Below are 25,101 nucleotides of genomic sequence, written 5' to 3'. Positions count from 1 at the left end.
ATGTCAGCCAAGCAGCCAGTGCCCTGAAGGCAATATCAGGGGTATAAGGAAGTGCCCTTTCTGTGGATTTCTGTTTATTTTGTACTTTATGGGTAACAGGAGTTCTTGAGCATTTTTGTTTAGAATAACAAATCTTGAAAATCTGTCCCTACCATCCCAGCCTCCCAAAAAGCATTTATATTACTGGATAAAATAGATGGTTGTTGTTCAGTCGCTAGGTTGAGTCTGATTCTTTGCAACACCACGGACCGCAGCGTGCCAGTCTTCCCTGTCCCTCTAAAGCTTTCATTTCATTCTGAATAACCATAAAGTGTGACCCATACAACTGGACCAATTTTGTTTAAGCTCAAAGGCTGGTGAAGAATGAAAATAATGTAAGATTCTAAAATAAGACAAAGGCAATAAAGAATATGAGCTTCGGAAAGCAATTCAGGGAGCAGCAGTGGCAGCTTTCAGAACGACACACAGGAGGCCCCAAAGTGTATAGGCAAAGAAAGCAGGTTGGCAGCTGGCTTGGTCAGCTCCGCAGTGGCAGTGGGACAGAACTGAGGTCCTAAGCAAGTACTTCTGAGGACTAGCAAATACTCTTTGTCCGCATGGAGGTTCCTGAGCTTATGACATCCATTTCTAAATGGACATGGTGCTGGCCAGTAAGAAATATTTAGTCTAATGAGATGACACTTAACCTACATGCATATTTAGGTCCGAGTGGAGGGTCAGAAATGGCTTACTTACTGAATCTGAATAAAAAGAAGCCTATGATAGGAAAAGTCATCCCCCTTCCAACCTCCCGTCTTATGAGTGAAGTTGCTCAGTCGTGTCTGACTCTTTGTGATCCCACGGACTGTAGCCTACCAGGCTCTTTCATCCATGGAATTTTCCAGGCAAGAGTACTGGAGTGGGGTGCCACTGCCTTCTCCGCCTACCCCCCCCCACCCCCCACCAATTCTGTGTGTACCCCCCTACCCCCCACCAATTCTGTGTGCCTCAGTCTGCAGACCTGGTGTCTGCATGTAGGTATCAGTGCTGTAGAGGGTATCTCGGCCACAATCCACCTTGGTATATTCTATTTACACCACATGGAGAAATAAAATGTATTTCTAATTGGCTTCTAATAAGAACTAATTAGTTCAGGCCTTTGTGATCCATAAAAAGATAAAGAGTGAGGCTTGCATTCTTCCATCAAAGTGCTAAAGCTGCAGCTGCCGGAGTGGCATGCTGCTTTCTCTGCTGATCTTTAGGAAGGAACTGAAATTACCTCCATGAAAAATCTCATTTAGTTTTTGCTGATAAGTATTAAAATCGAAGAGGTAAAACAGCACAAGCAACTGTGATATAGTTTCCAGGAGTGGTCAGAAGGGACCAGTTTGGGGCAATATTAGGATAATAATTAAGTTTTCCTGGAAGTACTATTTAAACCAAGTTTTAACTTGTGACCACTGAACAGCCTCAGTCATTTCGGTCCATTTTTGTATTTAAGGACACCTGAATGTGATACGTAAGAGTTCCCAGTCAAAGGAAGAACGTGAATGCATCATATTGGTTATGATGGACGAATGGGTTTAAATTGGACTGGAGAGTCTTTACAGCTTTAAGATTCAAAAGGATCTTCCAGTTGAACACCACAGAAGTGTCCAGGCCCAATGAAAAGATTGCAGAAAGCAGGTTGCTGGAGCCACTGTCCTTGTGCTTATATGCAGCACCCATCCAACCACACCAAAGTCAGGCAAACTGGTCCCATGGACCTTTTCCATGAAGTGAGCCATGCAGACACTCATGGTTTTCAGTGCATGAAAACTCCCTGGGAAGCAGCTGAGACAGTCTTTCTCTTGCTTCTGCTTTTACCTGGGTCTTAGGAAATGTGCCCTGTTAGCCCCACAGCAGTTTCCATAACACAACATTTCCTCAAGGCTATTCTAGGGCTGTCCACTTCCCATTTCCTGTACAAGGTCATGTTCTTAAAGGAATAGTAACAATGAAGCCTTGTGGCACTGCTTGTTGTGATTCAAAACAAGAAGTATTTAGAAATCCTTTGGGATGTAGTAACAAAATGGAATGCCTCCCTGCTCTTTGTAACCAAACGTTTCTGGAAGGGGAAACAGTATTTAGACCATGTACAGCCCAGTGCTTAAGCTTTAAGTGCAATGTGTTAACACAAATAAATCTGGACGTTAAAGGGTGCTGCAGTGAATGGCAGAAGAAAAGATAAAAAGGAAGGTCATACAAATACCATAAGATACTGACTTTTGTTCTGAAAAATGAAAAGTCAATCTAAGAAAAATCTAAGAGAGAGAGAAAAAAAAAAAAAACCATGAATGGAGTCCATCAGAGCGAGAGGAAGAGTTAGGGAGGGGACGGAGGAAATATTTACACAGTAAGATTTTAGATTCCTAGGAATGAGAAGAGATAAGCAGAGAAGGAGGGTAGGAAGTCGGGGTTGTATACAGGTGGAGCAGGAAATTATTTCAGTCTAAACTAAAGTCAGAGTGGAAGTGAGAAAGAAAGCACTCAATTTGTAAGATTTCTGCTCAGGAAGTGGAGCTGGGGTCCCCAGGGAGTGAGTGTGGCCGAGGAGGAAATGGAGGAATAATAGATGATTCGAGACCCCGGAGCTTGGGAGGCGAGGAGGTGTTATTGACAGTCAAGAAGGGGACCAGGGCATCTTGAAAAGGAAACAAACAGGGTTCATTTTTAGGTTGGTTGTTTGATGTATGAGGAGAAACATTCAAAAGTCAAGACTTGAGGGAGGATGTGTCTAGGAAACAGAGGGCAAAGGGGATGGAAGCACCCAGGGGACGAATCCACTTACTGCACACGTGGAGAAGAAACGTCCAAAGAGCTGAATTCAGCAGGAGGCGAAAACACAGAGGCTGTGAGCACGGTTGCTGGGGCTTTATGAGATGGTCCTGACTTTATTGTTTTCTGTGCATCTGCACTTGTGTATCTTTCCATACTTTTGTCTGATTCATGAAGTTTGTGAAATCTGCTTTTTTATAGATGGAAAGAATGAACTTTTGGTGATTAAGGTAAAGAGGATTTGGGAGGGGGGATGGGGAGAGCTCTTGAATAAAGCCAACGACAGAAGTCAGAATTCTTATGAATCACAGTGAATGAAATTTTATAAATAACCAGAAGGAAGGCAGAATAGAGGGTAGATAAGATTTTGACAAGATGAACACAAGACTGATTTTCAAAGTGCAGAGGAAGTAGCAGAAACGGAGTGACAGGGGACAGGATGTGAGGCAATGGAAGGCGAGTGGCGGGTAAGGGACAGAGGAAAAGGAAAGCGTTCTGAAAGAAATTGGGAGGAATGCCTAGGGAATCGGAGGCAAATGCTTAGGATAAACGACACTCAGATGGCCAGGGCCACCTGTCCTTTTCCTAGAGAAACAGAGGCAGCTTCCACCCTATTCTTTTCAGCAGGTAAAGGCAGAATTAATGCGTGAAGATCCCATAAGAAGGGAAGTTTCTGATGTTACTTTGTGAACTAGGTTTAGAGGTTAAGACGGGCAGGGAACTGACGGATGAAGTTCTCAATAACCTAGAAGTGAACACAATATACGGCTTGAAGAGCCAGAGATGTATCAAGGTATTACTGAGGCTGCATCCAAATTTTTAAAAGTGAAGAAAAGAACCATATGGGACTCATGATGAGGTCTTAGGAAGCCTGGAATCCAACTAGATGCCATGGATACTAGTCAAGAGACAGAGAAATAAGTTTAAAGAACAACACACACACACACACACACACACAGGCACACGGAAAAATACTAGAAGGTGGGTACCTGTAGGTAGTGATGTCTTGAATAGTATCCATTTTTCTACTTTCATGCTTTTGCATTATTTTAAATTTGAATTAGTTGGTAATCAGAAAAACTGTATTTCTTTTTTATCATTAAAGAAACCAGCTAACTTTGAAAATCAAGCGAAATGAAGGATTAAACCATCTTAATATGCCCTAATATGTTAAGCAGTTAATCCTTGAAAAAATCTTTTTTCATGTTGTTCCATAAGCGGTAGGGCATTTTTCCCAGCAGGTAAGAACTTTAAAGCAATGTGATTTCAAAACATGAAGAACAAGTACCATTTATTTTTAACGTACTCGATAGATACTTATTGGATAGAAGTGGAACTTAGGAGAGAGTTGAGTTTTGCAGGTATGTACTCTACACAGCAGTTAAAGTCTGATCTCTGTTACTAGAAAATCTCATGGAGGCTCTTCTGTTTGGGGGAAGTTAATGGTTCTTTGAGGCCAGTCTCCACGACAGACTCCTCTTCAGGAAACTCTCTGTGTGTGACCTCCAAGCAAACATATCTTCTGGTTTTCTAGGCCAGACTCGATTTGAAACCTATCATCAAACCATCCCACAAACCATAGGAATGTCCCAGCAGTTTCTGCATTTCTGACTTCTGAACTGTGTCTGACGCAGACGGCTCTGAGAACCTGGAAACACCACTAAGACCTCTGTGGGGTCCTCTGATTGAAGTTCTGGTTGGAGAACATGGCGCCTGGAGCTACATATTGAATGTCAATGCCCGCCTTGGTCTCCCAGCTCCCTCACCTGCCTCCCTAGACTCGGAACAGGGTTAGACAGAGCCCTGGCCCTTGACATGGGTGCTTTTTGCAGAGTGATATAACTCCCTCTTTTGGTAGAGGGAGGAGGCCTAATGACCTCCATAGCTGAGCCAGTGGCCTTTGAGAGGGTGGAGGACTCAGTGGGGTTGGATCAAAAAGTCAGAAGTTAAAAGCACCTTCTTTTTATTTCTGTGAACAGAATTCTAAAGGGAGGGATTTCCATGGTGATCCAGTGCCTAAGATTCTGTGATCCCACTAAGAGGGCCTGGGTTCCATCCCTGGCCAGGGAGCTAGATCCCACATGCTGTAAAGAAATGGATGATCCCTTGTGCTGCAACACCTAGCCAGCCAAATAACTAAATTAATAATAAACAAATAAATAATAAATCTTTAAAAAATGGAATTTGAAAGGGATGGAGATTCTCTTAGTTGTGCCTCCCATGTCTTTGACCCTGCGTGGGGCCAAAGGGGGTTTCTTCCTGGTCCAGGTGCTGGGGATGCTGTCGTCACTAGGGAGGTGCTCCTGAAGGTGCTCAGTCAACCCAAGCTGTGTGGTCCGTGTGAGCTAGAGGGAGGCAAGGTGGCTCTGGTCACCCCATCACTGACTTCCCTCCACCTGTATGTTTTCTTTCTCTCCTGCGTGTGTTCTCCTGCTCATCTCCATAGACAAAATGTTCTTTCTCAGCTGTATGGCTGCTTCCCTTGATGAATTCCTTCCATGGTCATTCTGTAATGGTGTTTCTTCTTTCACTTAAAACAGCAGGCTTCTGCTTTTGGGGTTGAGTTAATGGGGAATGGAAGGGAGCAGGCACAGTCTCCGTGGACTCTCCGAGAATCCCCCAAACCCCCTGACAAATGGCTTCCGTTTTCAGCTGATTTCTTCTGATGTTGTTCATGCCTCACCTAGGTGGAATATTTTATATGCCAGACAGAAGTTCATGAAACAGCCCACACTGGGTTGGATTGTAAGTAATACCTTGTAGTGCGGAATCGGCCAGCTTCTGGTTATCAGTCCTGCCTGCTTGGTCCTTTGCTGTCCTCAGAAGAACAAAGCGTTACATCTGCTTTCCCTGCCTTGCAAGGAGGCTTTCCCCTTCTCACTGCGAGCTTTATTATCCGTTGGTCTTCCTCTAACGCCTCACACACAATAGATTGCATCTATTTAAGTATCCAGATCCCTTTGGAAACAAAGCGTTTTTCTGACACACACGCACACAAAAGGATCTTTCAGGCAGCAGACCTGCAGGTAGTAATTTTAATAGCCACTAATGTGAATTAATAATTCTAATAACCTCATTTCAGATGTGTTATCAGGACACTGGAGAGGGTTGCCATGGCTCCTGTATTTTATTGCTCACAGCTGTGCAAACTCATTTTGGCCAGCAGAATTCTCCTGTCTAACCTCTCCTTTCATTGGTTTTGGTTTGTGCAGTCTCAGGAGTGTGGATTAAAAAAAAAAACAAAAAACTTAAGGGAAAGTTGTGTTCTGAAGACTCTAAGTAAATAAGTAAACCCTTTAGATATGTGATAATAAGGCGTCCTGGTGCTTTCAAAAAGAAGTATGCGGTTTACATTCATGAAATTAAACTGTTGTTCTGGCACGATTTATCAATATCAATTATAATTTGTCAATAATTCCAAAGCACCTTCTTTAAGTGCTCTGGGGAATAAACAATATTCCTTAACAAACTACTTTGGGTATTATTGCCTCCTACAAGATTCCAAAAAGTGCATTAAGTAATTCATCATCTCAGGCCTGTAACCAAGAACAGACCCCTGAATGTTTAGCTAAGTGCGTGTAGAATGTTCCAGGGCACTGCATGAGCACAGGGTAAACCCATGGAAGTCCCACCTGTTTTGTCTTATGGGCGCTTACAGCTGGGCAGGTAAGATTCCTATCTTAATAACCATAGTAGGATACTAAACAGAACTCCATTTATTAATCACCTGCTAATGTCCTGGCCTATGACAACATTTTAAATACACTTTCTTTCTGAATTCTCACAGCATTCCTATAAGGCTGTCATGTAGGTGGTTAAAACATGGCCCCAATTTCTTTGACACTCTTTTGAGAGGCACAATCTGTGTCTGCTCCCTGTGAATCTTGGCAGGCTTGTAGCTGCATTGACTAGTAGAACAGCACAGATGACGCTGTGTGACTTCCAAGGCGTCTTAAAAAGTGACACACCTGCTGACTTGGTTTTTGGAACAATTGCCCTTTGAGCCTGGAGCCATCATGTTAGAGATTGGATACCCTGGGGCTGCCATGTTGTGAGGAAGCCCAGGGCATGTCTAGGTGCTCCTAGTAGCAATGCCAGCAAATTAGGTGCTAGGTACATGAGAGGTCAAAATTGCGGGTGATTCCTGTAGTAGATTCCATCTTCCCAGCTGAGGTCCCAGACTGTGAAACAGAGATAAGCCATCCTCTTCTTGTCTTGACTTGAAATCCTGATCTACAGACTCTGTGGGCATAATAAAATCGTTGTCTTTTCCCTAACTTTTAGGGTGGTTTGTTTTGCTGCCATTGATAACCAGAACACTAGGGACACGTAGAAGTTAAACATCTTATTAATAAGTAAGTAAGCAGGTCTGGGATTCAAAACCAAGTCTGTTTGGTGCCACATCTCAAGATCTTTTACCATCATTATAAAAGTGCCACGGGGAGAAGTCTATAAAAGGTGTTATTAAAACATAAGAAGCAAGTATTTTTCTTTCTGCCCAGGGTCATTCATTACTGTGGACTTGCCAACCCCAAATTCAGAAAAAGTTATGCAAACGTGCGATCTTTAATTAAAGTCTGTTTTTTAAATCCACCTCTGGGTTCCTACCAAATTTTCATGTATCTGATTTGAAAAGAAGCCAACTCATTGACTTTCACTTTCATCTGAACCCATATGGCAGTCTGGAACTCATAGGAACCCCTCAAGTTCTGTCCTCCTCCCATCGCTCCACGGGAAGCCAAGCAGGGAAAAAGCTTCCCTCATTCCTTGCCATTTAAACGATGTCTTCTTGGTTCATTAAAAAAAAAAAAAGATCTAAGCCTTGACAAACCTTGTTTAGGTCTCAGGGCTACAGGAGAGATGAAAATCTGAAGATGTAAGCCCACCCCACCATAGTGCTAGGGGTACAGTGTCTCTGTCAGAGGGTTGTGATCCAATAAACCCAAACTCATTCTCCCTCCCCACACAGGCCTGTACAAAAAGGTAGGGCCAACATTATATCCACCTAGATGTATGCAGGGCTGAGGGAAATGCTCTATGAAACTTACATTATTTAATAAAAACTTCAAGCCTCTTTGGAGCTGAATTCTAGGCAACATAAGATCATATTCTTGCTTATTCGTGTCTGACTCTTTGTGATCCCATGGACTGTAGCCCGCCAGGCTCCTCTGTCCTTGGAAATTTTCAGGCAAAAATACTGGAGTGGGTTGCCATTTCCTCCTCCAGGGGATCTTCCCGACCCAGGGACTGAACCTGCATATCCTGTGTTTCCTGCGTTGCAGGAGGATTCTTTACCCCTTGAGCCGTCAAGGAAGCCCCCTAGGCAACACCTACACATGCAACTTTGAAAACTCTTACAGGCAGGATTGACCTTTTATATCAACTACATATTCCTGGAACAGATGCACTACTTTTGTGGAGCTTTCTTCATAATGAGAGGTCTTAATGCAAGGTCATAGGTGACAGAATTGCTTATGCAAATGGGGATTGCTTATGTCTTGGGGAATAAGAGACTTTTCTTACTGAGGAATTTTATTTATTAATTGTTAATTATAATTTCTCTTACCAGCTTCTCGGTGGATTCGGTGTTTACAAAGACAGAAGGAGGGGAAAAGTTTATAAGGGAACCAACGTCCCACCAGGTAACAGTGCTGTTTGCAGTGGCATTCAGGAGATTCAGGTGGAGAAACAGAGCAGATAGGTTTTGTCCTCATCCTTGCTGAGCACCTCCTGGTGGGACGCCCCCCCCCACCCCATCCCCACCATGTGAATCACACAGGACTCTGGAGCTGCCACCCACTTGTGGGTCCTGTGGAAATGGTGAAGGAGGATTCTAGGACAGCTGAATGCTTTTGTGGAGCCCCAGGGTCTTCATTCTGCCTCACAGGCTATTATATCTCATCCAAAAGCCCTGTCTCTCTTTTTTTGGTTTCTTTGCTTTTTTTTTTTTTTTTTTTAACTGAAGTATAATGTACAGGGCTTTCCTGGTGACTCAGACAGTAAAGAATCTGCCTGCCAATGCAGGAGACCCGGGTTTGAGCCCTGGGTTGGGAAGATCCCCTGGAGGAGGAAATGACAACTCAGTCCGGTATTCTTGCCTGGAGAATCCCGTGGACAGAGGAGAATGGCAGGCTACAGTCCATGGGGTTGCAGAGTCAGACATGACTGAATGACTAAGCACACACACACACACTCATGACCAATGTACAATATTATACAAAGTAGTGCTTTGCAATCTTTAAATGTTATTCTCCACTTACAGTTAGTAAAAGATATTGGTTATATCCCCCATGTTGTACAATATATCCTTGTAGCTTATTTTATGGGCTTCCCTGGTGGCTCAGTGGTAAAGAATTCACCTGCAATGCAGGAGACACGAGTCTGATCCCTGGGCTGGGAAGACCCCCTGGAGAAGGAAATGACACACCACTCCAGTATCTTGCCTGGGAAATCCCATGGACAGAGGAGTCTGACAGGCTACAGTCTGTGGGGTCACAAAGAATCAGATACAACTTAGTGACTAAACAACAGTAAACAAGCTTATTTTAAACCTAATAGGTGGTACCTCTTAATCCCCTACCCTTATCTTGAACCTCCTCTCCTCTCCGTGGTTTATTTTTTGTATCTGTGAGCTTGCTCCTTTTCTGATATATTCACTAGTTTTTTGTATTTTTAAAATTTCATGTACATTTGGTATCATGTAGTACTTATCTTTCTGTCTGACTTATTTCCCTTGAGCATAATGCCCTCCAAGTCCATCCATGTTATCACAAATGGCAGAATTTTGTTCTTCTTTAGGGCTGAGCAGTATTCCGTTGTGCGTGGTGTATTATGTTTTCTTTACCCATTCATCTGGTGATGGAAACGTCTTATCTCTTAAACTGCCCTGGGCAGCCTGATGGATCCTGTTGGCCTCTCTCTAATATGGTGGGTTCTATGACATCAGCAAGCAACATGGCATTGGAATGGGAACTGCTGGAGGGTTCCTGAGAGCATGCGATATCCTTATGAGTGTGACAAGCTGGCTTCCTTTAGGTGGCAAGGCACTGGGTACAAACACTTCTTAACTGACCATCGACTGTTGTTATGATGCAGAGTTTTCATATAGAAAGGAAAAATATGTCAGTGTACTTAAAAAAATTGAGCGTGGCATTAAATATTGCCAGTTACATTTTTTTTTTTCTGTAGGTTTGTCTTCTGCATGGAGTTTGTGGTATAATTCTTTGCAGGTTATAAAAGTACATAATCACTTGTGACAAATATAGATACACATATTTCCCCACTAGCAATAAGTGGATTAGATGATATTTCAGATCTAGACAACCCTAATTAAATTACGCCTAACTTTCCTGGCCTCTGTGGATTGATCCTTCCTGACCCTCACAGCCCATCAGAATAAATGAAAAGAGAGCATTCTAATATTTTTTCACATTAAAACTTCTACAGGAGCCTTCAGATCTGTAGACTGAATATATATATCAAACTGCAACCAGCAAGTGTTTGCTTGTTTTTTTCTTTTTTTAACCTGTGGTAGTATAAGTTAACATTATGTCAGGAAATAGATTACTGCAAAGAGAGGTCATTTAAATTACATTTTTACTGTTTCCACATTCATTTAAGAAAGAAAAAATATTATTTTAAAAACACGAATCCTTTCTTAAGACAGGATTCTAAACGTGTGCTGATACCTTTATCTTGTTAACAGTACAGGATAAAAGTACCGTGGGAAATGATGACCAAAAGACATTTTCTTTAAATGGGCAAAGTAGTGGAAATTTTCCTTATGATGCCACACACTACAAATTGTCTTTCACGTGAAAGGAACATTTTTGCTCCTTATGAGGTGTCTGTAGTAAACACTGTAAGAAAGCATTTTTGCCATTTTTGAAAAGACAATGTTTATGTTACATGCTTTTTTTTTTAAAAAAAAGAAAGGTTGGATACATTATGCTGTTTGTTTAAAAAAGAGAATTTCATGGCAAGGTAACAGATGTGCCCTTTTAAAAATAAGTATCAAATTCGAAAATTATGAGTAACATAGACTATTGGAACTAACAAAAGTTTTTCTTCTTTTTCCTTCTTTCTCTGCCTCATATAAGATAATTTATGATTTTCTGAAATTAGCCAAATTCCCTTGAGCATTTACAATATAATCTTGTTTGTGAATACTTACATCCTAAGTCTCCAGGGTTACCCCTATTATATAATTCAAGGTGCTACCCCCCCACCTTGGGAACAACACTACAAGGTTCTCATCTGAAAGGAATAGCCATATATTTTTATTAACTAGGGGCAAGATTTATGTCTCACTCAGTTGTTTGGATTCTCCACAGTGGTTAGTATTAATACAAAGCCTTACACGTAGGAGTGTATTGTGTTAGTTGCTTCAGTCGTGTTCAACTCTTTGCGGCTCCATGGACTGTAGCCCACCAGGCTCCTCTGTCCGTGGAGTTCTCCAGGCAAGAATATTGCAGTGAGTTGCCATTCCCTTCTCCAGGGAATCTTCCCAACCCAAGGATCGAACCTGGGTCTCCTGCATTGCAGGCAGATTCTTTACCGTCTGAGCTACCCGGAAAGCCCTACACATAGGAGGTACCAAATAAGTATTGGAATTAACTTGAACCATGGCATTAACCAATATGATGGTTGATTGGTGCTTCTTGATTATAGCAGTGTATAAACACAATGTAAAAAATTATATGATGACCTGGTGATTTTGCTATTTTGCTGAGTATTCATCTGTCTGATTAATCACAAGGCCTTTTAATGCAGATTTATGATTGACTTCATCATCTACCTGGTGGTGCCTGACATTCATGGGCATTTTGATGGAGGTTTGGCATCAGCATTAGGTACTGGGTTTTTTCCAACTCTAGTCTTCTCAGGGTGCACTTCCCCATCCCATGTTGGCTAGAAAAGATATTTTGGCTAAACATATGCACACACACCACTGAAAATTTCTCAAGCCTGTCCATTTTCAATTGTAACTCTTAATTCAAAGAATTCTACACAGGATAAAGGTTGATTATAGAAGGAAAGACAGATTTTGCTCTCTGAGTTTTCATTTTGGTATCCTTACATCACGCTAATCTTGAAGAAGTACCAAATCCTTCAAAATAAATTGCAGTAGAGAAACATTTCCCCTCTCTGTGGCACCTTCCCAAGGCTCACAGTTTCAGAATGCCTGCTATTCCTTACATTATCAAGGTGGCCTCTTGACTAGGACTGTATATTTCACATTGAGTCAAAGACACTGACTGCCAGAGAGGTTAAATAACAATGGTTATAATATGAGCAAAATCAACATCAGTAAACTTTCCAGTGTTTTTTTTTCAGTAGTTTCTGCTCATCCATGAATAAAGATCATATTGTAACAGAATTAATCATTCTTTCTCATCCTAATGAAAAATCTTGACATACTAGTAATTTTCCAAATCCTCCCTCCCTCCTTCTCAAAATGTTGTTTTCAGTTACTCTGTACTCATGACTTGAAGAACGAAAAACTAAATAAAACCTAAATTACTTAACTTTTGTGTTATATGCCTTCCCCCAAATTACTTCCAGAGGTCATTTAAATACGCCTAACATCGCCTCTGAAAAAAATTAAATTCCATTAACTCCTTGAATTCCTGTTCTTACTCTTTCTGTCTTATACTCCTCACAGTTAATTCAATCTTCTTTCCCCACCCCCTCCCATCCAGGGAACCTCGGTTGCCTCCTACAACTGCCTGTCTTTCTCCTTCTGAAAAGCAATTGAAAACATCTTTGCTTGCTACTCTGAGGGAATTCATCCATTTAACATAAAATTCCTCAAGAATTCCCCAAATGGAGAACATAAACATCTCCTATGATGTCAAGGGAGTAGTTTCTGCAGATGACAAGCTCAAGAAAGAGCAGCCAATTTTTGACCAGTACCCAAACTCAGGTGGGCAGTCACTGAGGGATCTGGATGCTATGTAAGCCTTTCACATGTTTTCTTGCTAAGATATTCCCACTGTTCACTCCTGTCTGTCCCCTTATTCACTTGAATAATCACTAGCAGCAGCAGAAACCTCATTATCCACACCATCCTCTCTGCGCCTGAACCATAGGCAAGAGTCCTTTCCTTATGAATTCATCACCTTCTTGATTACTGATGCAGACAACATCTTAGGCATAGAATTTCTGAGCAAAGACTAGGATCTTTTAAGTGAATCCTGATCTCACCTTAGTGGCCAGTGTTACCTACCCTCCCTCACTTCTTATCAAGCTGCCAACCAAGACAAGGCTGACTTCCTCAAAATGGACCTCAGGGATGTTCATGCCATATGGCAGCACGAGACCATCACCCTATGCTCCCGGTATTTTCCCTTACAGCTTACGCAAATTGTAAATTATTATCCAGAAAATAATGGTTAAGAGAGACAAGGGCAGGAAAGAGATCTGCTGTAAAGCCTCCATTAGCAAATGAGATTGGCTCTCCTACTCATGTGAAAAGTTCAAGGAGGCAATCTTATTAAACAGCCATTTTGCATAAAGAAATAATATGCCATAATGGACCTTTTCAAATAACTTTGATGTTTTCCAGAACAGTTTATTAATACCGTGCTTTGGAGGAATAAAGGGTGAAGTCTCACTAGAGGATAAAATCAGCCGTGGTTGGGCAGTAGGTCACGGCTCAGCAGATTCCCCGCTGTCTGGAAAATGCTTCCATCCTCTCAGCACAATTTCCCACCAGCACGCTCCCATTTTATCTGGGCATTGTTTACATCAAGAAAACAGAGTCCTGATTTTCAATGTCTATAAATGACAGCCCAAGTGATAGTAATGAACTACCACATGACCGCTCTGGCTTTCCAATCCTTTCCCTCAATGCCCGTGGCCCTCTTAAGACAGGAAACATGGAGGAGGGTGGGTTGGAGGGGCAGGAGGGTGATGAGGCTGTGTCCCAGGTTTGCAAGGGACCAGTTAATAATTTACCGATTTGAAGTAGGTTTCACAAGCAAGACCCATCATTTGGCTTCTTGACTGGATGTGTACCTGCGTGTATCCACCTGTGTGCTGAACTCATCCAACCACTGCTTATCAAACTCCTTCACTGAATTTGCCCAATCCTGCCTGCTTCTAACTATACCACTCAGCCTTCGGTCCCGCTCTCCTGGGTAGGTTTCAGGAAATAAAAAGCCTCTTAAGTGCTTTCAGTTTCTCCATGTTTTGGATACATTCTCATAAGTGATTACTTCTCATTATATTAATTAATAGCACCATAATTTTACAAGTGCATTCAGCAGAGCACTAGTTCTTTAGGCTGTTAAACGGATCCCTTGCCAAACAAATTTGGGAAAGCCTGGAAAAAAATAAAGTTAAACCATTTTGTTTACCATGGAATTTTTGCATACTATGGAACTTTTAATAGATTTATATGTTTATGAAACGTCTGGAGAGTCATTTTTTTTTTTATGTGGGCCATTTTAAAAGTATTGAATTTGCTACAATATTGTTTCTGTTTTATGTTTTGGGTTTTTTGGCCCTGAGGCAAGTGGGATTTTAGCTTCCCAACCAGGGATTAAACCCACACCCCTGCATTGGACGGTGAAGTTTTAAACCATTGGACTGACAGGGAAGTCCCTATATTGTTTGTTGCATTTTTCAAACTTATTCCACTTGTGTCAAGGAATCCCTTCTCTCAAACACGCCTTGTGTACTATGATGCACAGCAGGAGTCACAGAGGGAGAAAGACTGACTGATTTTGTTTTTTTTTCAGCCTTGATTATCTTGTGTGGTCTAAGGTGGCTAGAGAAGCAATAAACAGACAGCATGGGAGTGGGATGGCAATAACTCTACATTCTAGAGACTCTCTCTTGCCGGTTTTGATGATGCAAGTGGCCATATTAGAGAGACCTGCGTAGCAAAACACTGAAAGCAACTTTCCCCAACAGCCAGTGAGGAACATCAAGCCCACAGACCTTTAGAGACTGAATCCTGCCAATAGTCACATCTTTCCCCAGTCGATGCTTCAGATGATGCTGCAGACCCTGGACCCCCAACTGCAACCTGGGAGAGACAGGAAGATCAAACAAGTCCATCCTAAGTGAAATCAACCCTGAATATTCATTGGAAGGACTGATGCTGAAGCTGAAGCTCCAATACTTTGGCCACTTGATGTCCAGAGCTGACGCATTGGAAAAGACCCTGATGCTGGGAAAGATTGAGAGTAGGAGGAGAAGGGGATGACAGAGGATGAGATGGTTGGATGGCATCACCGACTCAATGGACATGAGTTTGAGTAAACTCTGGGATATAGTGAAGGACAGGGAAGCCTGGTGTGCTGCAGTTCATGGGGTTACAAAGAGTCGGACACGACTGAGTGACTGAACAAAAATGACAACAGTAAGAGACAAGAAGCAGAAGACAAGCTGGATTGTATCTCCATTCCTGACTCACAGAAACTGTGAGATAATAAAAATTTTAAGCCACTAAAAGTTGGGGGTAATTTATTATGTGGCAATAGGTAACGAATACAGATTTTGGTCTAGAGTCTAGAATAATATGAACCAAAGTCTCAGTGGGATTAGTTTTAAAACTCATAATTGAGAATATAAGTCCCATGCAGAGTTTTGAAGGAGAAAACCAGACAACTTTTCTTAGGATAAGAAAGCATATCCTTGTCATGAAGAAAAGAACATATAAGGACTCGCAGCATCCATCATTGCAGAGACTATTCCCTGAGAAATGTTTGTCTTTATTTTATGCACTGCAAAATGGAGAGTAGCAGAATGAATAATTTTTCTTGTCCTCAAGATACTTTGTCTCTAGAAGAGAAGTGAATAAATAATTGAGCATCTATTTTCAAAAGCTCAAGTAAAATAAAGGTACCAAATGCTATAGAAGCTATACTTCCATATGTACATATGGGAGAGATTAGTTCCAACAGAGTGGAAGAAGAGAACTAAGACGTTCACTTGGAGGAAATGCCAATTGAATTGGCCTTGAGAAATCGGAAATAAAATAGTAGTATTTTAACAGATGGAAGAGGTGAGCCAAAGCATTCCTGGAGGAAAGTATAAGAAAATGCTCAGATATAAGAAAGTATGGGGTGAATTCAGGGTGTCTTCAGGAAGCACATGTGGGACATTAAATAGAGTGCCTCTTGGAAAGAACTAAAACCAAATAAAATGTTCAAATGATTTTTTATGAACTGGGTGGACTTTTTTATTATGGACTGAATTTATTAATTTTTTTAAAATTAATTTTTATTAGAATATAGTTGCTTTGGGCTTCCCTGTTGGCTTAGCACTAAAGAATCTGCCTACCAACTCAGGACACACAGGTTAGATCCCTGAGTTGGGGAGATCCTCCGGAGAAGGAAATGGCAACCCACTCCAGTATTCTTGCCTGGGAAATCCCATGGACAGAGGAGCCTGGCAGACTTCAGCCCATGGGGTCACAAAAGAGTCAAACACAACTCAGCGACTAAACAACAACAACATATTAATAGTTGCTTTACAATGTTGTGTTAGTTTCGACTGAACAGCAGAGTGAATCAGTCATACATACACGTGTACTCCCTCCCTTTTGGACTTCCTTCTCATTCAGGTCACCACAGTGCATTAAGTAGAATTCCCTGTGCTATTTCTATCAAACATTTAGAGGAAAGGCTGGGTGGATTTTTATTTCAACAAATTACATCATGGGCATGACAGTTTGGCTACCAGAATTAAAATGCAGTCTCAGTTTCTATCCATTTACTTTCAGCTCTAAGTCAGACACAGAGAACAGACATCTTCCTTCAGATAAGCCTCACCACCCATTTCCAAATGGCCTCAAGAGTTCCATGAGTTGAAGCCCATGACTTGAGATAACAAACCCTCCAAGATTGAAACCCTCCAAGCCAAAGACCACAAAACCTGTAGTTGCCTCTAGATAAGATTCCATATTGTTTCTCAGAAACTTCCTCTAATAACGTTCAACAACTTGAATAGCCTGACTACTTTTCTTGATTTTGTGTTCCCTGATGGTTAATTACCCACTTGCAAACTGTGAAGATATTTAACTCCTCTCCGAAAAGTTCTGAGTTTCTCTGACCTTTCTTTATGGGTCCTTTTTCTAAGTCATTAATAATTGTCATGTTCTCCTCTGGATCTAGTCCAAATTCTCTATGTCTCTTTAGTAGTAAAGACCCCATCTTGGCAGAGCCCATTAATAAAGGGCCTTACGTATGACAGATGGGGTTAAAGAATGACTTGGCTTTCATATTTCATATTCCAAGCACATGACATCACGTGATGTTTACTTTCTACTGTCAGGACCATGTCACGGGCCCACATTTGTTCTGCCCATCATGACTTCTAGAGCTAAGAGAAGTTTTGGCTGTATGAACAGATTACTACTCTCTTCTTCAGGGTCATAGAACTGAGGAGTTATTACCCTTCCCACTGGCTATATTGTAACAAATATCCAATGTGATTACAATTTTAATGTTAGAACATGGAAAGTGAAGCAGCGTTCTGTTGGGTAAGTGGCACAAACTCACCTAAGAACTTTCACAGGCACCTTCGAGGGTCTCACTGACATCCTACTGTGCATGTTGAGTTATTTTTAATTCTATCATGATTTGCCATTGAACAAACTGAGGTGCAGAACATGGTAATTTATTTACATAAGTAAATCCTAGATGACAAATGCTTAAAAATCTAATTGAAATCAAACAAACCCTCATGGGACCTGCCTCTTCAAGCAAACACTCTGCCTCTAGATTGTCACCTGACTTGTCAAAGCGTTTACGCCCTAAATCACTAATAAGAACATGTAAGGAAATTGTAGTGTAGTAGGAGAAGGCAATGGCACCCCACTCTAGTACTCTTGCCTGGAAAATCCCATGGACGGAGGAGCCTGGTAGGCTGCAGTCCATGGGGTCGCTAAGAGTTGGACACGACTGAGCGACTTCACTTTCTCTCTTCACTTTCATGCACTGGAGAAGGAAATGGCAACCCATTCCAGTGTTCTTGCCTGGAGAATCCCAGGGACGGGGAGCCTGGTGGGCTGCCGTCTATGGGGTTGCACAGAGTCGGACACGACTGAAGAAACTTAGCAGAAGCAGCAGCAGCACCTAAAATTCAGGGCCAGCTTCAATATTTGAATGATTAGGGTGTGGCAGAGAGGACTGGTGAGTTGTGTGGGAGCCTGTGCAGCTCTTTCACTGGGTCTCTTGCCACTGTCATTAAGACCAAGATGCTGCTCACCCGTGACCCTAAAAGAAGGTGCTGAGCAAAACTGGTACTTTTCCTCTGATCAGACAAAGCCACCCCCTTTCTCTTGGGTGGTGAAATCCTGTCCTTTTAATACTTAATGGTGCCCATCACAGTTGGAATTGAGTGAACAGACCTATAAGCCTTGAAGCCTTTAGAAAAGACCTTCCTTTCTCCCCAACCTGGCTAGTGTCTGGCAGTAAAAGGCAGTACATCTGTCCATCCAGTTACCTGCCTACTTACTCCAAGGTCTCTATTCTTGGTTGAAAGGTTCTACCTCACCAGACGAACCTGTTTTTATCTTCACCTTAAAAAAAAAATTGTTTTCAACTGAGCTAAAAAACCAAGATTGCACAACTGCTTAATAGTTGAGAAAGTCCTAGAGTACATGGGTCTTACCACCAGTGTTCTTTCTGTTAAGTCACACAATTAAAAGTGAAAATTAACTGGGGACTTTAGTGCTTGGTATAAAATTATGGATGTCATTGTGTGGTAGGAATCAGGAATTGCACAGAACCAGTCAGCAAATTATATTTTAAGTATTCCCCTTGGAATCAATTAAAGAACATCTTTAACAAATTAGTTCTTTTGTTTCATCATTAGAAAGGAATATGTAAACAGAATGTTTAGGCAATGAAATATTTTTCATTCACTTTAATATAGCAAATTAGCTAAGAATTTGTAATAAATTGTGAAGTTTGACACCTTATGAACTTATTAAAATGAAAGCTTTCCTCATAGCCTTTAAATTATTCATTTTCATGGCTTAAAATGATAATTTAATAGTTTTATTGGCATGCAATAATTTTTAAATCACAAGAATATAGTGATGTTACTAGTTCTTTATATATACAACTAAAAATCACCTTTGTCATTTTAGTAGCAATAAAAAATAATGAACAGGTGCTCAAATCTGATTGGTTGCATAGTTTTCCAGCTTTTTTGCAAAACAAATAAAAATTCTTCAATAAATCACTAATATATATGTAAAAAATTTAATCTAAGAAAACCAACCATTTTATTACTTCCATTTGATTTTGTGAAAATTTCACTTGGTACTGTTTTTTCTTTTCATTTTTTTTTTCAGTTTAGTCACACTTTTGACTTCCTGTGTGACAAAAGGAGGAAACAAAGAGTGCATTCTGGTTTTCTGTCTAAATCCCCCACTCTCCTTCCCTGGAGAGAGTTTTCTGTACTGTGTCTCCACTTCGTACCTCATTTCAGCACTTGACCCTCTCTAATCAGGCTTCTATTCCCATCATCCTCTGAAATGGCTCTTTAAAAAGTCACCAGTGTCATTTCCTTTTCCTTTTCTTACTTGACTTCTTAGAATCTTTCAAAAACACTTGAACATTTCCTACTTGGTAAAACACTGTTCTTGGTTTCCTTTTTAGATTTTTTTTTTTTTTTGATGTGGACCATTTTTAAAGTCTTTATTGAATCTGTTACAATATTGTTTCTGCTTCATGTTTTGGTTTTTTGGCTGAGAGGCATGAGGGATCTCAGCTCCCCGAAACCTGCACCCTCTGCATTGGAAGGTGAGATCTTAACCACTGAATCACCAGGGAAGTCCCTGTTCTTGGTTTCCTTACCACTGTCCTCTGCCCCTTCTGTGATACAGCTAGTCCCCTCCCCTAGCTTCTCTTCCTCTGCTCAGTATCAAAGTCATAATCTCAGCCTCCTCCTCTTCTGTATCTTTGCTTCTTTCCCAGGTAATCTTATCAAGTCCCATTGCTACAGCTATCATCTATATGACATTGAAGTCCAAATCTATTACTTCTGTCCTGATCTTCTCTGGATATTCAGCTTCTACACTTAAAAGACTCAGAGGCTCTCAATTTGATGTTCAAAACAGAATCCCTGATTTCTTACCACAAACACATTCCCAGTTTGCCCTTGCCAGTAAAATTTTCCAGTATCTGTAAGTCACCCAAGTTGAGAAACTAGGGTGTCATTCTTGACTTCATTTCCCTACTCCCTGTTTTGAATCCATCACAAGATCTATTAACTCTGCCACCAGAACATGTGCCAAACACATCTTCTGTTTGCCTCTCACTGCCACACTACTTCTTACTCATAAAAAGATGAATGAGACATGTTTTCTGTCCTCCAGGAACTCATATTAGCTTGCACCATATTTCTTGCAATCTAAACCAAAGCTTTGCTGCATGAAGGGCAACCATGTCTTTCCATTCCTCTTTAAATCAATTTTCTCTGTGGGCTTCCCGTAAATTTGAATTATGGTTTAATGTTCATTTATTGTTGGGATTATGATTAAAGTGAAATTAATCTCTGAACAAGCCACGTCTATATTGATTCACTAAATCAAAAATTTTGAGGGTACATTTTACTTCTGTTCCTTCTCTAATAACCAACTTCTGGTTAATCAAACAAGTACTGCAATAAATCCATGTGAGTCACTAATAACACTGGATTGACTTTTTCTTTAGAATATTTTGAGTCAAAGCATGATTTTGGTATATATACCTTTACCAACATTTTAATGGTTATTTAACTTATATGCAGAGTACATCATATGGAAATGCTAGGCTGGATGAAGCACAGCTGGAATCAAGATTGCTAAGAAAAATATCAATAACCTCAGATATGCAGATGACACCACCCATATGGCAGAAAGTGAAGAGGAACTAAAGAGCCTCTTGATGAAAGTGAAAGAAGAGAGTGAAAAAGTTGGCTTAAAACTCAACATTCAGAAAACTAAGATCATGGCATCTGGTCCCATCACTTCATGGGGAAACAATGGAAACAGTGACAGACTTTATTTTCTTGGGCTCCAAAATCTCTGCAGATAGTGACTATAGTGTACTGTGTATTGGTCGCACAGTTGTGTCCGACTCTTTGTGACCCCATGGACTGTGGCCCACCAGGCTCCTCTGTCCATGGGATTCTCCAGGCAAGAATACTGGAGTGGGTTGCCATTCCCTTCTCCAGAGGATCTTCCCGACCCAGGGATGGAGCCTGGGTCTCAGGCCTTGCAGGCAGATTCTTTACTGTCTGAGCTAAAGGGAAGATCCACAGATAGTGACTGCAGCCATGAAATTAAAAGATGCTTGCTCCTTGGAAGAAAAGCTATGACCAACCTAGACAGCATATTAAAAAGGAGAGATGTTATTTTGCCAACAAAGGTCTGTCTAGTCAAAGTTATGGCTTTTCCAGTAGTCATGTATGGATGTGAGAGTTGGGCTATAAAGAAAGTTGAGCACCAAAGAATTGATGCTTTTGAACTGTGATATTGGAGAAGACTCTTGAGAGTCTCTTGGACTGGAAGGAGATCCAACCAGTCCATCCTAAAGGAGATCAGAAGGAGATCAGTCCTGGGTGTTCATTGGAAGGGCTGATAACTGAAGCTGAAAGTCTGATATTTTGGCTACCTGATGCGAAGAAGTGACTCATTAGAAAAGACCCTGATGCTGGGAAAGATTGAAGGTGAGAAGAGAAGGGGACAACAGAGAATGAGATGATTGGATGGCATCACTGACTCGATGGACATGAGTTTGAGTAGGCTCCGGAAGTTGGTGATGGACAGGGAAGCCTAGCGTGCTGCAGTCCATGGGGTCGAAACAAGTCGGACACGACTGAGACTGAACTGAACTGAACATTTTAATGTCTATAATACCACTTTAATTAATAAAATATACTGAAAAATACTTAAAAGAGAAGTCATAACAAATAAAAAATCAACCCTTCCTTAGTTTAAACTATGCTTTATCTTTCTGATTTCTAACAATTAAGCATTTCTTTCCTCTTCCTCAAATTATTTTCAAAATGTTTACTGAAACATGCCTTAAAGATTTTTTTCTCTCAGGGAAACTCATAAAAATCCATTTATGTTCACTGATACAAACTTATTTTCAGTATAAGACTACCTTGTGGAGGGTACACTGTTGAATCATTGGTACTTCTCCTCATGAATTCTAAATTGCAAGTGATTTAGCATCAGTATATCTTTAATGATAGAAATCACATATAAAGTGGGCTTAAAATTTCCAAGAATAGTTTTGAGGACTGCCACACATTTGGTCATTAGAGAGTCTGAAAATACCAAATGGATGAAGTCAGATTTGATGAGCTTGGATCACCGTGTTTCATCACAGTCTTGACACAGAAACTTTTGCATCTTCCAACAGTTTTGTTCAAGTGTGGGGAACTGCTTTAGGCCATTTAAAATCAGTAAGGCAGCTGGTTGTGCTTGAATTAAGTAAAATAATTAACCAGGATTGCAATACACTTTGTCCAAGTAGAGTTTGGAAAGCTTAAATATAGTGTTCTTAAAAGCAGACCATAGCATCTAATGAATTAGTTGCTCCATGACTGCTTCTGCTTGAATCAATTCCATCATCAATTTCACCAACATGTCTCTCCATTGGATCGATACATAGTAAGTTCTGAATGGGTTCCATGATTTTCCCAACTTGGGCAAAACCCATCTGGCCATGCTTAGCCAGTTCTGCTGTCTACAAATGTTCTGGCTTCTACATACGGACCACAGTACACAGAGGCAAGGCAATCAAAATCTGTTAGTCATGGGATGATCCGTCTGGTATTTTCAGCCATCTTAATAATTAATTGGGTAGCAACTGAATCAATAATTCCATATTCCAAGTTGGTTAGCAATGAGGCCAGGCTTTCCTCAAAATGGGTCTAGTTGTTTTGATTTCTAGGACCTAGTCATGAAAATAGTGAAGTCTTTACTAGGTTCTCAAAAACATTCATACAATGCAGCTTTGTGGACATAATTCATATGAGGATAACTATGCCAGTAATGAGGGTGAGGAGCATTAACTCAACAATTAGGTACTTTGTTATTTATATGTATTAGTAATGTGTTAACTATGCCATTCCCCTTATATAGGTGTTCTATCTGTCTATGAATCTCTCTACCTGTAGAGGCATATAAAGATCTTGAACATAAGGACGGACATTTTGATAGAGTTGGGGGACTTTTTTCTACATCTTTGTTTTATAAACAAGAAAAAGAGTTTTCATGAGAATGACCTATGCTTATTCAGATATAAATATAAATAAATAATATATTATTCAGATATAAATAAATTTTCCCTAGTCCCACTCCTTTTATCTACTGCCCTTTGCAGCCTGAAAGACCAAGACCTAGAAGAATTAAATGTCAAAATTTATATTGACGTATATGTATATATGCTGTGCTGTGCTGTGCTGTGCTTAGTTGCTCAGTCATGTCCTACTCTTTGCAGCCCCATGGACTGTAGCCCAGCAGGCTCCTCTGTCCATGAGGATTCTCCAGGCAAAAATACTGGAGTGGGTTGCCATGCCCTCCTATGTAATTAGATACAATTACTTCAAATGCCTCAATAATAGTCAAGAGTTAAAAAGGAATGTAGCATGTAAAAACGTCTAAAATAGAAGGATCAGCAAGAAAATAGATTGTAAAATTATTATTATTTAATTACAAAATACTTCATGAATGCTCTTTTATTCCAGGAGATTCTTTCATCTGACAGAAGGCTTAGCCACCTCTTCGAGCAGAAGATCACTTCAATACCTGAAGATAAATATCTACCAGTAGCCTTTAAACAATGCTTGTCATGTTTGTCATTTATGAACCAGACTTATACATAAATTAAGTCTTCCCAAACTGTAGCCATGAATCAGAGTTCCATGAAATGTGCTATTGCTAACACACTCTAGTGGGATGTTGCTATCAGTTCAATTGTTTTAATGATAAATTTCCTTTAGAAAATGGAAGGATCTGTTGACAGACAAAAACAGGAACTAACAATGGACTATTTAGACTTGCAAATGATGGAACATTTAATTATTCCAGAATAGCATTCCCCAGTTAGGGGATGGTCATTAAATCCATCATCCTTCAGTGTATGAGCATGAAACATTCATCATGTCTTCCTCAAACAGGAGTCAGTCATCTAAATATAGATTTTTGGACCATCCATTTCAACATGACATTTCATCGAAAGCCTGGAATTCCATTTATTTTCTGTAACAGAGATAAAGTGTTTGTAAACGATGTGATAAGACCATAAAGAGAAAGTAAAGTGAAATCCAGCTTCATACAGAGATAAATACAAACTCCACTAAAGACACTACACTATAGAAAGTGAAAAATGAGACACACCGTGTCAACAACACGATTCCAGGTAAGCAGTCAGTGTTCCCCAGATATGGTTTTTTTAAATGTGCAGTTAGTTTTAGTACTTGGAATTGGTGTGCAAATTAATTTGCATTTGGGCTTAAGACAGAGGCAATGAGATCAAGACAAAATGAAACAAGATACACTTGAATTCTTTTTGTCAATCATCAAACACTGAAAAAAAAAATTTATGTTCCATTCGGACTTCCCTGGTGGCTCAGATGGTGAAGTGTCTGCTTACAATAAGGGAGACCTGGGTTCGATCCCTGGGTTGGGAAGATCTCCTGGATAAGGAAATGGCAACCCACTCCAGTACTCTTGCCTGGAAAATTCCATGGACGGAGGAGCCTGGTAGGCTACAGTCCATGGGGTCGCAACGAGTCGGATACGACTGAGCGACTTCAATGTTGAAAGATAGGTGTCTCAGAAAACAAAATTTTATGAAATTCAGAAATTAATTTTTTTTTACTTCCCTGGTGGTCCAGTGGCTAAGACTCTGCACTCCCAATGCAGGGGGCCCTGGTTCAATCCCAGGGATTGATTCTAGGATTTGTATGCTGCAACTAAGGATTTGTACCCTGCAACTTAAAAAAAACTCACATCACACAAATAAAGATCCAGCATGCTGCAACTAAGACTTAATGCAGCCAAATAAATAAATACTTTAAAAAAAAATAAATTAATTTTTTTCTGCAGAGTTTGGTCTCATTGTTTAGCAAATACTGTGTTATTTTAATTCTGATTGGAGGCAATTTATGTTTGGGACCTGGACAAACATTTCATGGGATGATAGGCACAAATAAAAACCAAATAATTCTCCTAGAGGTAGCCCTCTTGTCACGGAATGCTACGAAGTGAGAGCACTTAGATGGGTTTATAAACAAGTTTCCTGTAAAGGATCTTGAAGGGAATGATCTCATTTGGCCCTACAT

The sequence above is a fragment of the Bos javanicus genome, chromosome 13 (genome assembly GCF_032452875.1).
Source record: "Bos javanicus breed banteng chromosome 13, ARS-OSU_banteng_1.0, whole genome shotgun sequence".
In the NCBI taxonomy this organism is placed as follows: domain Eukaryota; kingdom Metazoa; phylum Chordata; class Mammalia; order Artiodactyla; family Bovidae; genus Bos; species Bos javanicus.
This window is presented reverse-complemented; position numbering follows the sequence as displayed.